This window comes from Borostomias antarcticus, assembly GCF_949987555.1.
Source record: "Borostomias antarcticus genome assembly, chromosome: 1".
In the NCBI taxonomy this organism is placed as follows: domain Eukaryota; kingdom Metazoa; phylum Chordata; class Actinopteri; order Stomiiformes; family Stomiidae; genus Borostomias; species Borostomias antarcticus.
In genome coordinates, this window is record NC_140234.1 from 10019721 (window position 1) to 10033574 (window position 13854).

General features: G+C 45.4%; 1 pseudogene across 1 annotated transcript; it reads right to left on the reverse strand.

Annotated features, from left to right (window-relative positions):
* Nucleotides 1-5215: 5215 nt before the first annotated feature.
* Nucleotides 5216-7508, reverse strand: LOC311307394 (putative nuclease HARBI1; annotated as a pseudogene). Its single transcript has 5 exons — nt 7501-7508; nt 6369-6725; nt 6177-6287; nt 5675-5779; nt 5216-5581 (listed from the first exon to the last, which is right to left on the reverse strand). The product of its transcript is annotated as a putative nuclease HARBI1 (transcript).
* Between the last annotated feature and the right edge of the window lie 6346 nt (nt 7509-13854).

A 13854-nucleotide genomic window follows, 5' to 3' on the forward strand; every position in this document is an offset into this window, starting at 1 on the left:
GCATACTGTACATCATTGCTGAATACGTACAGCCTAGAGCTACAGGACCTAATGGAAATGTAAACACCAGCAAGCGAGACAACAGACACATGGGGGTATTCCAGGACGTTCAAAAAACTCTGAGTCTAACCCTGAAGTCTGACTGCATTCTGCACTGTACCAGCAGACCCAGACCACTGGTACCAGGCTGTACCAGCAGAACCACACCAGTGGTACCAGTCTGTACTGTACCAGCAGACCCAGACCACTGGTACCAGGCTGTACCAGCAGCTGGACCGAAGAGATGCCTGAGCAGAGCCTCCTGGTAGAGCAGAGCCTCCTGGTTCCAGAGACGTGTGCTCTCTGCTAATCCCCATCGTCTGAGGAGCCTCTACACACACCACGTCTCTCCTCTGACTGTCTACACACACACCACGTCTCTCCTCTGACTGTCTACACACACACCACGTCTCTCCTCTGTCTCTACAAACACACCATGTCTCTCCTCTCTTTCTCTTTCTACACACACACATCACGTCTCTCCTCTGACTGTCTACACACACCACGTCTCTCCTCTCTCTCTACAAACACACCATGTCTCTCCTCTGTATGTCTCTACACACACACACACCACATCTCTCCTCTGTATGTCTCTACACACACACCACGTCTCTCCTCTGTATGTCTCTACACAAACACCACGTCTCTGCTCTCTCTCTACACAAACCATATCTCTGCTCTGTCTCCCTACAAACACACCATGTCTCTCCTCTGTCTCTCTATACACACACACACAACACGTCTCTCCTCTGTATGTCTCTATACAGACCACGTCTCTGTCTATACACTTATTTCCCGTGGCTGCCATATTGGTCGAGTCTGACGTAGCCTAATCAGATGGGAGAATGCAGAAGTGCCCGTTGACTCCAATGTTAAAAGTTCATTATAAAAACACCACTTCAAGAACCAAAATAGTCAAAATAACAGGCTGAATACACTAATGGAATTAAAAACTCATCATTACTAAACTCCAATTGTTTTTCCCTGCCATAGTTTTCACGTTTGTAAATACATGGAAGTGATTGAGCCATAGTGAGCGGTCAGCTGCATTCACTTCCATGTTTCCCAGAGCCTTCGTAGCCAAGGTATACCTTGACCTAAGAAGGCTCTGGGAAACGCATCGCCACCTAGAGGGGGACCTCTCTAGAGGGGGACCATTCTTACGATGAACGTTGCGCTACGATGCCTCTGGGAAACGCACCCCTGGTGAGTAACAGTAGGCCTACACTGACCACGCTAAATGCTTTGGATAAAAGGGTCTGCTAAATGACTGTAATGTAATGTACTGTAATGTAGACCAAATGTAATTGCATTGTAGTTACTACTATAACAGCCGCGAGTGTATCCTACAGACGTAACGGAGAATAGCCAGTTTGCGCGCTGTGTGCATGCGTGCTGGAGCAAGTGGTGAAGCTATTTCGTTTCTAAAGATCATATTACAGAGGCATGTGAAAAACCACAAAAAGCCACAAATAGCGATTCACAAAGACAGATTGATGAAAACAACCGTTTCACGGCAGAAAATAGATTTTTTAGAAGCTGCATTCTCAGTGCCCCGTCCACCGCCATTACATCGATATACTTGGCTCGCGCTGGATTTTAAATTTCTTCTACAGACCTCCGAAATACACCAAAGTTATCTCGGTGAGTCAAACGTCTTATAGTATGACGTAAATAAGGTCCAGGTTGCCAAAAACGAGCATTCTCCTTTAACTACTATGTTCACTCTGCTATCACGGTTGCAGGGTAGTTAATTTCAACTTTAGTAAAAGTGATAGCTACCAACATTTCAGATACAAATTCAGAATTATCCATACACCCACATTAGCTATAATAGGCCTACTTACATCCCCATCCCATACGTCTGTCTCAGAAGTTTGAGAGTTAAACGCCGTGTCAAAGATCTTCACAGCCTCTCCCTCAACATCACTGACCGTCTCGTAGATTGAATTAAAATGAATATGTTGTGAAAATATAAATATTGTGAAAACAACTACACGAGCTAATGTAGACATGCTGCTGACGTTATCCGAATGTGCTTGGGCAGGTAGAAGTTGACACTCATAAGAAAATAGATTTCTTTTGTTACATCAGCAAATGTAGCCTCGATGTCTTTTGTTACATCACAATGGGTGGATTTTCACAGTCTAGGCTGATTAATATAATGGAATACTCAACATAGTTAATGGAATACTCAACATAGTTAATGGAATACTCAGCATAGTTAATGGAATACTCAGCATAGTTCATAGTAGTAGTAGTAATAATAATCATAAGTACAATAAGAAGAAGAAGAAGAAGAAGAAGAAGAATAAAATAAGAATAATAATTTTCTACATTTGCAGTAAAAATGAAAATCTTGGTGTCAAAATGTACAATAACACTCCAACACAAAACTTTGTTGAAATGCTCTTTAAGCATAGGCCTATTGCTCATCTTCAATAATGTATTTGAACTTTTAGAACAAAACTATTCTGTGAGTTGTTTTGGGCATTTTTGGACTGCACCCCATAATGGCAGAAATGCTAACTTTTTAGCCTTAACGTCATACATCTCCACTCACCACCGTCTCTGCTCACTGATGCTGCGGACAGCGCCAGTGTAGTGAGTGGTAGTGGAGCGACAGCGCCGCCTAGGGACTTCCACAGGAACTATAGCCATAATGTTTCCTACACACGAGCCTTCAACTAAATGAAGCAGAGACAGGGATTCACAGATAACAATTTTATTATTACAAAATATGAACGACGACTAAACCTATCAAATAAAGTGTGAGGGCAGAGACGCTCCATTCAAATCCAAGAAACAAATACAAAAAGGACACTATTAAGACCCTGAAGCTTGATTTCTAGAACTGTTGTATTTTGCACAATTTACAGTAGGCTCAACATATGTTTGCATTACTAGGCAACCTATTTAGACTTGTTTATTCATTCTTACCCTTTGTATATATTGATATGTTTACTGTACATTTGTATTTAACTAGGCCGGTTTTTGTCAGCGCTTCTTGTATTCTTGCTGCTGTACCATTGTAATTTCCCCTCAGGGATCAATACCTACCTACCTACCTACCTACCTACTTACCTATCTACCTACCTAACTACCTACACCTACCTACCTACCTACCTACCTACCTACCTACCTACTTACCTATCTACCTACCTAACTACCTACACCTACCTACCTACCTACCTACCTACCTACCTACACCTACCTACACCTACCTACTTACTTATCTACCTACCCACCTACCTACCTAACTACACCACCTACTACAGTAACTACCTGCTGTCAGCTAACCCCCCCCCCCCCACACATTTCCCAGGATATACTGCTCTCTCTCTCTCTCTCTCTCTCTATCTTTCTTTCTCTCTCTCTCTCTCTCTCTCTCTCTCTCGGTTCCTACCAGGACTTTGAAGTCAGCAGGGAGGCGGCCCCCAAGGTTCTGTCACTCACTCCTAAATGTCGGAGGCTGGAGTATTGAACAATCTAATCTAGGAAAGATACAGCACAGTGCAAGTATGTCAGTAGGCTGCATTTAATCTGAATAGTGTTATGTCAGTAGGCTAATCTGCATAGTGCTGTATGTAACCTCTCATGTTAGTGGATTGAAACCTGGGTAATGAGTAATGAGGTGATCTGGGTTTCTCCTGACATAAGATATCTGTACCTCAAGCCCTCAGCTGATGTCCTGCCTGCATAACAGGGGTTCTATGTGTAACATGTGGGTGAGGTGGGGATTGAACCGCTGACCTTCCTCATCCCAAACATCTACCGCTAGACCAAAGAGGAATTCCCTGAGATCCATGGGCCAACGTGAAGACCGTCCTTCTCTACGGCTCCGATATGTTGAAAACAACCGAGGGCCTCTCAAGAAAGATCCAGGTTCTTGTTAACAAATGCCTGCGTTACATCCTCAAGCTATGGTGGCCCATCAAGACCACAAATGATTAGCTGTGAGGGATCACAAACCAGGACGACATAGCTACCACCGTCAAAAGGAGAAAGTGGAATTAAGATAGGTTGCACCCTTAGGAAGGACTCAAATAACATCACGAGACAGGCCCTGGACTGCAATCCACAGGGAAAGAGGAAACAGGATAGGCCAAGAAACTTGGAGACGCTCCACACTCCAAGACCTGAAGAACATTGGAGTGAGCTGGCAGGAAGCACTTGCCCAGGCCCAGAAGAGAGGGAGATGGAGAGCTCTGGTGGGCGTCCTATGCCCCTGAACGGGGTCAAGAGGACTAAGTCACTAAAACAATGTACTTTCTACATCTGCAGAGAGTAGAGCTTGAGGTGTTTAGTAGAGCTAGATATGTCTGTATTTCAACATTCATTACAGTATATGACTTTAGACCATACAGGAGCATGGACTTGTTTGCCCACTAGATGGAGACGTTATTGTACTCTTATTCACTCTACCATGGTGTGTAGGGAGCTTACTTTGGTCAATCATTGATACAAATGATGTGACATTAGTAGCACCAGATATGTCTGTATTTCAACATTCATTATAGGACTTTTGACCATACAGGTGCATGGATTTGTTTAACAACTAGTGAATGTTGCGTCCAAGGGTCATGCCTCTCGATTCCAGATTGCCGGCATGCTATATAAAATCACACATTATGCTGTCTTTCTTTGGTTCATTATAAACAAACAAAGACAGAAAATTGAGGGGTCTTCTACAGGGCAATAAAGTGGGATCTCTGTATAAAAACGCCTAATGAGAGCAGGGGGCTTGATACCACAAGGGAACATGCATAATGGGTGGGGGACAACATGTTTACATGTTTACAGTACTTGTTGTTGTTGGCAACCCCGCCCCAATAGCGGACCTAGGACTACAACTGGCTCTGATTGAGAGACCTGTGCCACAGATTGTTTGATTGGTTTCCATCTGCCTCGTTAGTATGTGTACAGTATTTCTAGCCTACATGTACAGTAGCTCCCATCTTGTTCTTTGTCTGTTCCATTTGCTGTAGCTGTTGAGGTGTGAGGTGGAGAAACTGGAGTATGAAAAGAAGGTATATCAGTTAGAACGTCATTTATATTCCGGCATGGATGACAATTCAACTAACATGTCTCTCTCTTTGTTTCTAGCAACGAGAGGACATCTGAGTTACATTTCAATAAAAGGTTGTTACTTCACAAAATGCCTCCTGTTCAATGTTCATGCAAAAAATTGCTGGGTGATGGCCTCTCACAGCCCTGCCAGTAGGGTAATCCAAAGTGATGGGGTCCACGACATCAGGGGGTTGCATGGTGACCGGTGGGGCTCTCTCCTTCCTAATGCCAGATATGTTGTGGAGTACAACACATGCCGACACAATTTGGCAGGCTCTCTCTGGGGCCACCCTGAGCCCACGCAGGCAGCTGAAGAGGGCTTTCAGAACCCCAAAAGCCATCTCTATCCTGACCCTCGTCTTGGTAAGGGCCACATTGAATGTGTTTTGTGGCTCTGGGTTAGGATAGGGTGTCATCAAGAAGGGCATGCACGCATACCCCCTGTCCCCAAGCAGCACTCCATTGAAAAGCCCTGAAGGTGAAGAGGAATATTGCCATGGTCAGTATCGCACATGCATTGTGGGAAATAACATGAGAAACACTATGTAGGCTACAGTTGCCATACCTTGCTCAAACTTGTGGCACAGTGTAGACTCCCTAAAGATCCGGGAGTCATGTACTGACCCAGGCCACTTCGCATCAAGGCTGGTGATCATGCCGTTGTGGTCACATCATCTGCAAAAGTATTTGTGGTTCACAACATAAGACCATAGAATTCAAAGTGAATGTAGCATGTGCATTTGACTGAATTACTGCTACATGTCTGCTGACTATTTATTATTGAATTAACACAGGGACTGCACTAGACTGTTGATGGGGTGGGTGGAGAGTATGATGGTTTATTTTTTGATATGATGTGATAATGTATAGTTCTGTGCTGCTCCTGTTGACACTAATTTGGTTGTACATGTGCTTTTCTCATAATGACATTGAATTGAATTTGGAAGGTGGGGGTGCTATTTATTGATGTGAATATTTCCATATGTGCCATGAAGGAATTAACTTTCATCAGCTCCTACAACAATCATATCAAGGAATGAGTAGGCCAAATACTGAAGTGTCTTTACCATTGATGCTATGAAATGACTTGCGCTTCACATAATCCCCCTCATTTTCTCCAAGGGTGGCGGAGATTGGGATATGTGTGCAGTCTATAGCACCGATCACTCTGGGGAAACCTATGCAAAGAGTGGGCAGCATTGGCTACAACAGTAAACGTCATATTGGTTTACAGTAGGCTATATCAAGTAGGTTCTTACCTGCCATTTCATAAAAGCCCTCTTTTATGGACTGCATGGGCAAGTGGCCTGGGAAGGTGACAAACGCGTCAAGCAGCTTGTTAAGGGCAACGACCACCTTGCGTATTGCGCGACAGACCGTGTTCTTACTCAGGTTTTCTGCATCGCGGACAGCATACCTGTAGCAAGAAACCGCAAAGCAATACATACAGTCTGTGGGACTGTAAGCGCATGACTTGACTGTAGCTACATGTGGCTCAAGCAGCTGACAGATATAAATGATCCCTTCTGCCGAAAATCGGTATCTTTCATATAAATAGTCATCCGAAAACTGGGTTTTGTCGGTCCTTAAATACTCTCACCTTCCTTAGAGACCCTCTAACTCAGGGGTGTTAAACTCTGGCCCGCGGGCCACATTTGGCCCGCAGTGTAATTATATTTGGCCCGCGAGGCAATACCAAATGACTACTAGAGCTGGCCCGCCAGTATTATACAGCGCATTCACCGCTAATACTACAAATCCCATAATGCTCTGCTGTTGTTTTGGCGAGTCAATCAAGACAGGACCCAGAAACGCCCTCTCTTCTGTGACAGTAGTCATAGCAATCTCATACTACAACTGTAACCGTGTTACCCCTTCTTAAAAATGGGGAAAAGAAAGGCAGAAAACAGAAGCTTTATGTTATGTAACGTCTCACTGTGATAGAGACACCTGTGTTGACCTAGCCGGCCGCTGTGTTTGCTCTGTTCCTGTTCATTCAATCCTGTCTGCCTTCTTGCCGGCCTGTCTGTCTGCCTGTCTGCCTGGCTGTCTGTCTGCATGCCGGCTGTCTGTCTGTCTGCCTGGCTGTAGGACAGTCAGGGTTCTACAAGCTTCTCTACTGAGCAGATGGAGCACCAACACTTGTGTCTGAGGGCGTATTCACATATGTTAGTGCACACCATTGATGTGCACCAAAAGCGAAAGTGATGTGCATATTCAATGTTGAAGCAAAACTTGTTTGGGTCCGAATAAACATTTTCATTTGTTCAATGTTGGCCCGCGACTTTGTTCAAGTTTTAAATTTTGGCCCACTGTGTATTTGAGTTTGACACCCCTGTTCTAAAGTAACCACATGTCATGATCATTTGCATCATAGACATACTATGTTACAGCTTCATTGCTAAAAGCATAGCAAATGTTAGCCGACGTCATTACATATGACTTCCTATCCAATCAGAGGCAGAGTAGGGCGGGTCTTCCTATAGTGACGTGTTTTCCGCCGAGTCCGCCGAGTTAACGCGTGCCCAGCGTCCCCGAGGCTCGTTCACAGCACATGTTTCAAATGGGCTCGATACAGGTAGGCTATTGGTGGCTTCAAAAACAAAAAAAACCAATTGAATTAAAAGTTTATATTGATTAGATTGGTCTCTGATGCTGAATGATACCCAGAATTTTCTTTTTTCCTTTTCTAGCCCTATCTATCATAATCCACAAACCATGGGAAATAAGGGTCTTGGGCCGCATGCCGTCACGTGACTTGCAATACCGAGCTTGGCCTGAAAGCCCATGGTGGCTTCAATGCGCCAAGCTGATCCTGGGGGCTTGGCAGAGATACCCTTCTCGAAAAATGTCGCTTCAACATTAGGCTACCTGCCGCCCTCTTCTGGATATATAAAGGTAGTGACCAGTTCGGACATTACTATGACATTATTATTCTGACATGCATTTTTAGTGACCCCTTCATTTATTTAAGGCCTTTCTGAATGTCCAGTGCTGACCATGTTCCTCCTTGTTTTCCAAAGATAAAAAGGTGCAGTCTCTTCTTGTTCTTTAGTCCTGGACCTGGATCATGGCTACTTCTTTCCATTCATTTGAATATGAGAGGTGTGAACACAAGACTACTGACGACCACGTCAGCCAGACAATACGTAGACTAGATGGTTCCCAAGTGTGAATGTGTCTGCTCTCCAACTTCAGCGCTATTGAAAACCTGAATTCCTCCTCATTCTAACTATAAGTGCCAACGGTCTAAATCACCAGCAACTGAAACTGTCTTCTTAGGTACCTGGATCTGGAGGAGAAAAGAAGGGTGCAGAGTTCAAGGACTATGCAAACACCTTCCCAGTCCAGTCCGCCTCCTCCTGCTGTTGGCTGTAGCCCTGGTTCTGGACCCGGACTCGGAACTGAATGGTTGATTGATCTTAAAATGACCTCATATTGGTATAATCACTGGTATGTAGGCTATGATTGGTTTGTCAAATAAAGGGAATTATTCGTTTTGTAAAAAAAAATTATTGGGTGGACTCAATCCTATTTGAGTCCCTAAATTGGGCCTAAATCATCAAAACTTTGATTATAGCTTTAGGAGAGCATAATCAATCTTGGTATAGATAAAAGCAATGGATTAAAATTGATTTAATAAGGATTTGTGCCTATTATTATTTCTCTCAGACTCAGTCCTTGCAGCCCATAGATGAGATGTTCTATAGGGTGTGTTAGGGTACTTTCCAAAGTATGGTACAATGAGGACTTGGGGCAGGTAAAGGGATCCATGATCCGTTTTCATTTGCATTTATGGCCTTCTAGCATTAGACTAGTCTAGATCCTGCTGTAGCCTATTCATAACTACCTGGTTAGATTTCTATCGGATGTTGGCTAGCTAATGCTAACTGGTGGTGTTATTAGCAAGCTGGCTGGATTTGGACCTGATCCAGGGCTCTTGTTCTTGTGCATTCCATTCATTTCAATATGAGAGGTGTGAACGGCCTATTGGTGGTATTTGGCACAGCTGCACTGCGTCATGAGTTCATTTTCATTGATGAAGCTGGATTCAATCTATCTAAAACCAGGCGTCGGGGCCCAGATGTTACAGGACAAAGAGCTGTTGTGAATGTCCCTGGGCAGCGTGGAAGAAATATCACCTTGTGTTCCTGGAAGAAGAATGAGTGTTTTGTGGTGTGTGGGAGCAGGTCTGTGAGCTTCAAGAATGTTAAGTTGGGGGAGGGGGAGAGCCCTTTCCACTAGCCCAGAGAGATAAGGAGGAGGAGGTCTTAAGATGAGGTCATTTTGGCTGAAGTATGAGACTCATTCTTTTCTGACCACACATTTGTACTCTGATATCCCTGCTCTGGAGATCAGACATACCTTGTGAGCTCACAATAAAATCATTTAAACATGCCTCAGTTTACGGAATATAATTACTAGATTTATTATCTTTGTTGTTGGACTTCTGTGCTAGTCACGGTTTGTCCATAACAAACACCATGTTCGAACACAAGGATGCCCACAAGTACACCTGGCATCAGAACACCTTAGGCCGAAGGTCGATGATCGATTTCGTTATCGTATCATCTGATCTGAGGCCATGTGCCATGTATGTAGACTATGATTGGTTTGTCAAATAAAGGGAATTATTCGTTTTGTAAATTTTTCTAGCGCTGCCACAACTCAGAGCCGTGTCGGGGGGGGGGTTCTGGCGTTTCGGAGGGGAGACAGAGGCGTGTCGAGGGGGGGGGGGGGGGCGTTTCGGGGGGTGGACAGAGCCATCTCTGGGGGGGGCTCGCAATGCCTATTTCGCACAGGGCCTCTCATATATCCCAGGCGGCCCTGCACCTCGATGCACCTTCTCAATTCTTGTCAAATGACTTGATGATAATGAGAGTTTGTCTGTTTATTAAGGTTGAATGAAGAGATCAATGTCCATCAAAAACAGGGGAGAGAGGCAGAGCGCCTGGAGACATTCAGACTGAGGGAGGAGAGAGACGGCCTGAAAGAAAGTCTGTTACACACAGAGATCCAGAACAACATCCTGCAGAGCTCACTTGTCTCCACAGAGAGGGAGATACTTGGGTAGGAGCAAATGTGGATGCATCTTCTCAATTCTTGCCAAATGATTTGATGGTAATGAGAGTTTCTGTCTGTTTATTAAGGTTGAAGGAAGAGATCAATGCTCAAAAACAGCTCATTGGCCACCAAGAACTCACAGGAAAGTGAACAAGAGAAAAACTAGTAGGGGATAACCAGAGAGATCTAATGTTCAAATGCATTTAATTTGGGAAGTAAACATTATATTACATTACACTCACTTAGCTGACACTTTTATTTAAAAAAAACATTTAACGTAGGAAAAGCCCAAGGTAACACAGCATAACCTCTCACCCCAAGGTAACACAGCATAGTGGTTGGGAGGGAGTGTAGGGTTTGACTATGGCCTGGAGGTAGGAGAGAGCTGTTTAATTCATTGCCCTATAGGATAGTCCCAGAGTCTGGATGCAAGCTGCTACAAGGAGCCAGTGTAGAGAACAGAGAAGGGAAGTTTGTGGAAGAACTTGGGTGGTTGAACACCAGGCGAGCAGCAGCTTTCTGGACAAGTTCCAGGGGTTTAATGGCCGAGGCAGGGCTGCCCCAGCAAGGAGGGAGTTGCACTAGTCCAAACGCGAGATGACAAGGGCCTAGATGAGCACCTCGGTACATGCATTTTCCCTTTACTACTCCTTTAATATAGTGATAGTATACATCTTATTGTAGAAGAATGAGGATAAAACAAAAAATTGATGAGTAGAAGAAAAAATGCTATTTTGTAGTGTCTCCACTTAATTATTAATTATCGTTTTAAAACTAAAGGTTTATATATTCTCACACCTAGTTTTCATTTTTTCGTTTGTTTTCGTTAACTATAATAACCTTGATCCAGGCCCTTCTCATCTCCCGCCTGGATTACTGCAACTCCCTCCTTGCTGGGGCCATGGCGTTAGCCATTAAACCCGTGGAATTTGTCCAGAAAGCTGCTCTGTGCCTGGACTTCAACCACCCCAAGTTTTTTCACACAACCTCCCTTCTCCGTTCTCTACACTGACTCCCTGTAGCAGCTTACATCCAGTTTAAAACTCTGGTACTAGCCTGCTGGGCAATGAAAGGAACAGCTCCCTCCTACCTCCAGGCCATGATCAAACCCTACACTCCCGCCTGACCACTACACTCTGCTACCTCGGGAGGACTGGTTGCCCCGTCACTGCGAGGCCCCTGTAGTCAAATGACGCGGTCACAGCTCTTCTCTGTCCAGGCCCCACAGTGGTGGAATGAACTACCCACTGACATCAGGACAGTAGAGTCGCAGCCCATCTTTCGCTGCAGGCTCAAAACAGACCTCTTCAAGAGGTACAGTACTACAAGGAGTAGTACTGTACAAAGCACCTATTCTATTTTTAGTTTGCTATTCTTCACTTTGCCTTCAGCACTAGATTATGCTCTTAGTCACTTGTTTTAGAAAGGTGATGCACTTGTGAGTTCTGGCAACTACTTTAAATGCAATGATGGTAAGTATCTTTGGAAGTATCAGCTAAATGACTGTAATATATTGTAATGTAGCTAGCTAGCTAGGTTTTAAGTGGATTAATTGGAAGGCTACAATATATTGACATCATGTTCATACAAATCAAAACATTCACTGATTTTGTGTTTTGTGGATGGGTGTATTGCTGTTTTGAAATAAATAATTTTCATCTGGATGTTTCACTAATAGGATAAAGATGATCACTTAGAATAACTTTGTATTGACTGGTAATGGCTCTACACTTTCAGTATCCAAGTGGTTTCACACTATGGACGTGTGGGGGAGCATGTGGTGTACACTAAGAGAATGGTATTGACCTGAATGCTTCAGGTGGTTCACATTCATTTGGGGATTTATGGGTTTTGTGTTCATATAAGAGCAGTTAAAACAGATCAGTCAAATTTGGCCTTGAACACTATAAAACGGGGGCTCATTTTAGACCTAGAACCCGGGTAACCCAGGTGAGTTGTGGCTGTGGGTGTGTATGGGGATGTTTTCCATCTGCTGGATGAACATAATATTGTCTTACCCATTCATTTCCTATAGCGGGTCATTTTACCCATTAAATTCCTATGACGGGTCATTTTAAACCCAGAACAGCACCCTGATCAGCTTGGTCTCACACTAGACTGTCAAGTTTAGTGTCTTACACGACACAAGGGTGCATACGGTCCTGGCCAGGGCCCAAAAGGCCGGCATCACACTCAACACTCAGAAGTGTGAGTTCGGAGTCCAGCAGGTGAAATTCCTCGGGCACGTCCTCTCCGCGGAGGGGGTGAGACCGGATCCGGACAAAACGGAGGCGGTGCGGCAGATGGGACTACCGACGAACATGAGTGAGCTCAGGAGCTTCCTGGGTATGGTCAACCAGCTCGGGAAGTTCATTCCCAATCTCGCCGAAAAGGACAAACCCCTGAGAGATCTACTATCCAAGAGGAATCAGTGGGTCTGGGGACACGAGCAGCAGAAGGCGTTCTCTGCCCTGAAACAGGAACTCATATCTGCACCGGTTCTCAAGCTGTATGACCCAAACCGAGCACTGAAGATCTCTGCGGATGCCTCGTCCTTCGGATTGGGGGCTGTGATGTTGCAGAAACATGATGATGCCTGGTCACCTGTCGCGTATGCCTCAAGGTCGCTCACACCCACGGAGAAACGCTACGCTCAGGTGGAAAAGGAGGCGCTAGCCCTAACCTGGGCTTGCGAGCGTTTCAGTGACTTTATCCTGGGTCTGCATTTTGAGCTGGAGACGGACCATAAGCCACTGGTGAGCCTGCTAGGAGGGCAAGCGCTCGATGCTCTCCCGCCGAGAATTCAGAGGTTCCGGATGCGGCTCATGAGATACTCCTACTCTGTGACTCACGTCGCAGGGAAGCTCCTCCTCACAGCCGACGCCCTGTCCCGTGCACCCCTCAGCAGCGGAGTGACAAAGATGGAGAATGAACTGATGGAGGCTACCAACATTTACGTCGACGCCGTCATGGGGGACCTGCCGGCGAGCAGCGGCTATCTGAGTGAGCTCAGAGAACAACTCAGCAATGACAGCGTGTGTGCGGAGGTCATGCAGTACTGTGTGCAGGGTTGGCCTGACCGCAACAGGCTAAGTGCGGCAGTGAGGCACTACTGGGCGGAGAGGGGTGTCCTGAGCATGCATGATGGACTCCTACTGAGAGGCACAAGGTTAGTGATCCCCTCATCCATGAGGAACAGTGTGTTAGACAGAATACACGAGGGCCACCAGGGGGTGGTCAAGTGCAGGGAGAGGGCGAGACAGACAGTTTGGTGGCCAGGGCTTAGCAGTCAGATAGGGGAATTAGTCCTGAACTGTAGGGCGTGTATCCAAGAGAGAGTAAATGCACGCGAGCCACTCATGCCAACTAAACTACCCGACAGGCCCTGGCAGAAGTTAGGGGCCGACCTGTTCTCCCTGAAGGGCAGCAACTACTTATTGGTAGTGGACTATTACTCCAGATTTGTGGAGATAGCCAAGCTAGGCCCAACTAAATCGTCTGACGTGATAGTTCACTTGAAGTCTATGTTCGCTCGACATGGGATTCCAGAAGTGTTAGTGTCGGACAATGGCCCACAGTTTTCCGGGCAGGACATGGAGGCCTTTTCTGCTTGCTATGGCTTTGTCCACACAACAAGCAGTCCCAAGTACCCCCAGAGTAATGGGGAGGCCGAAAGGGCAG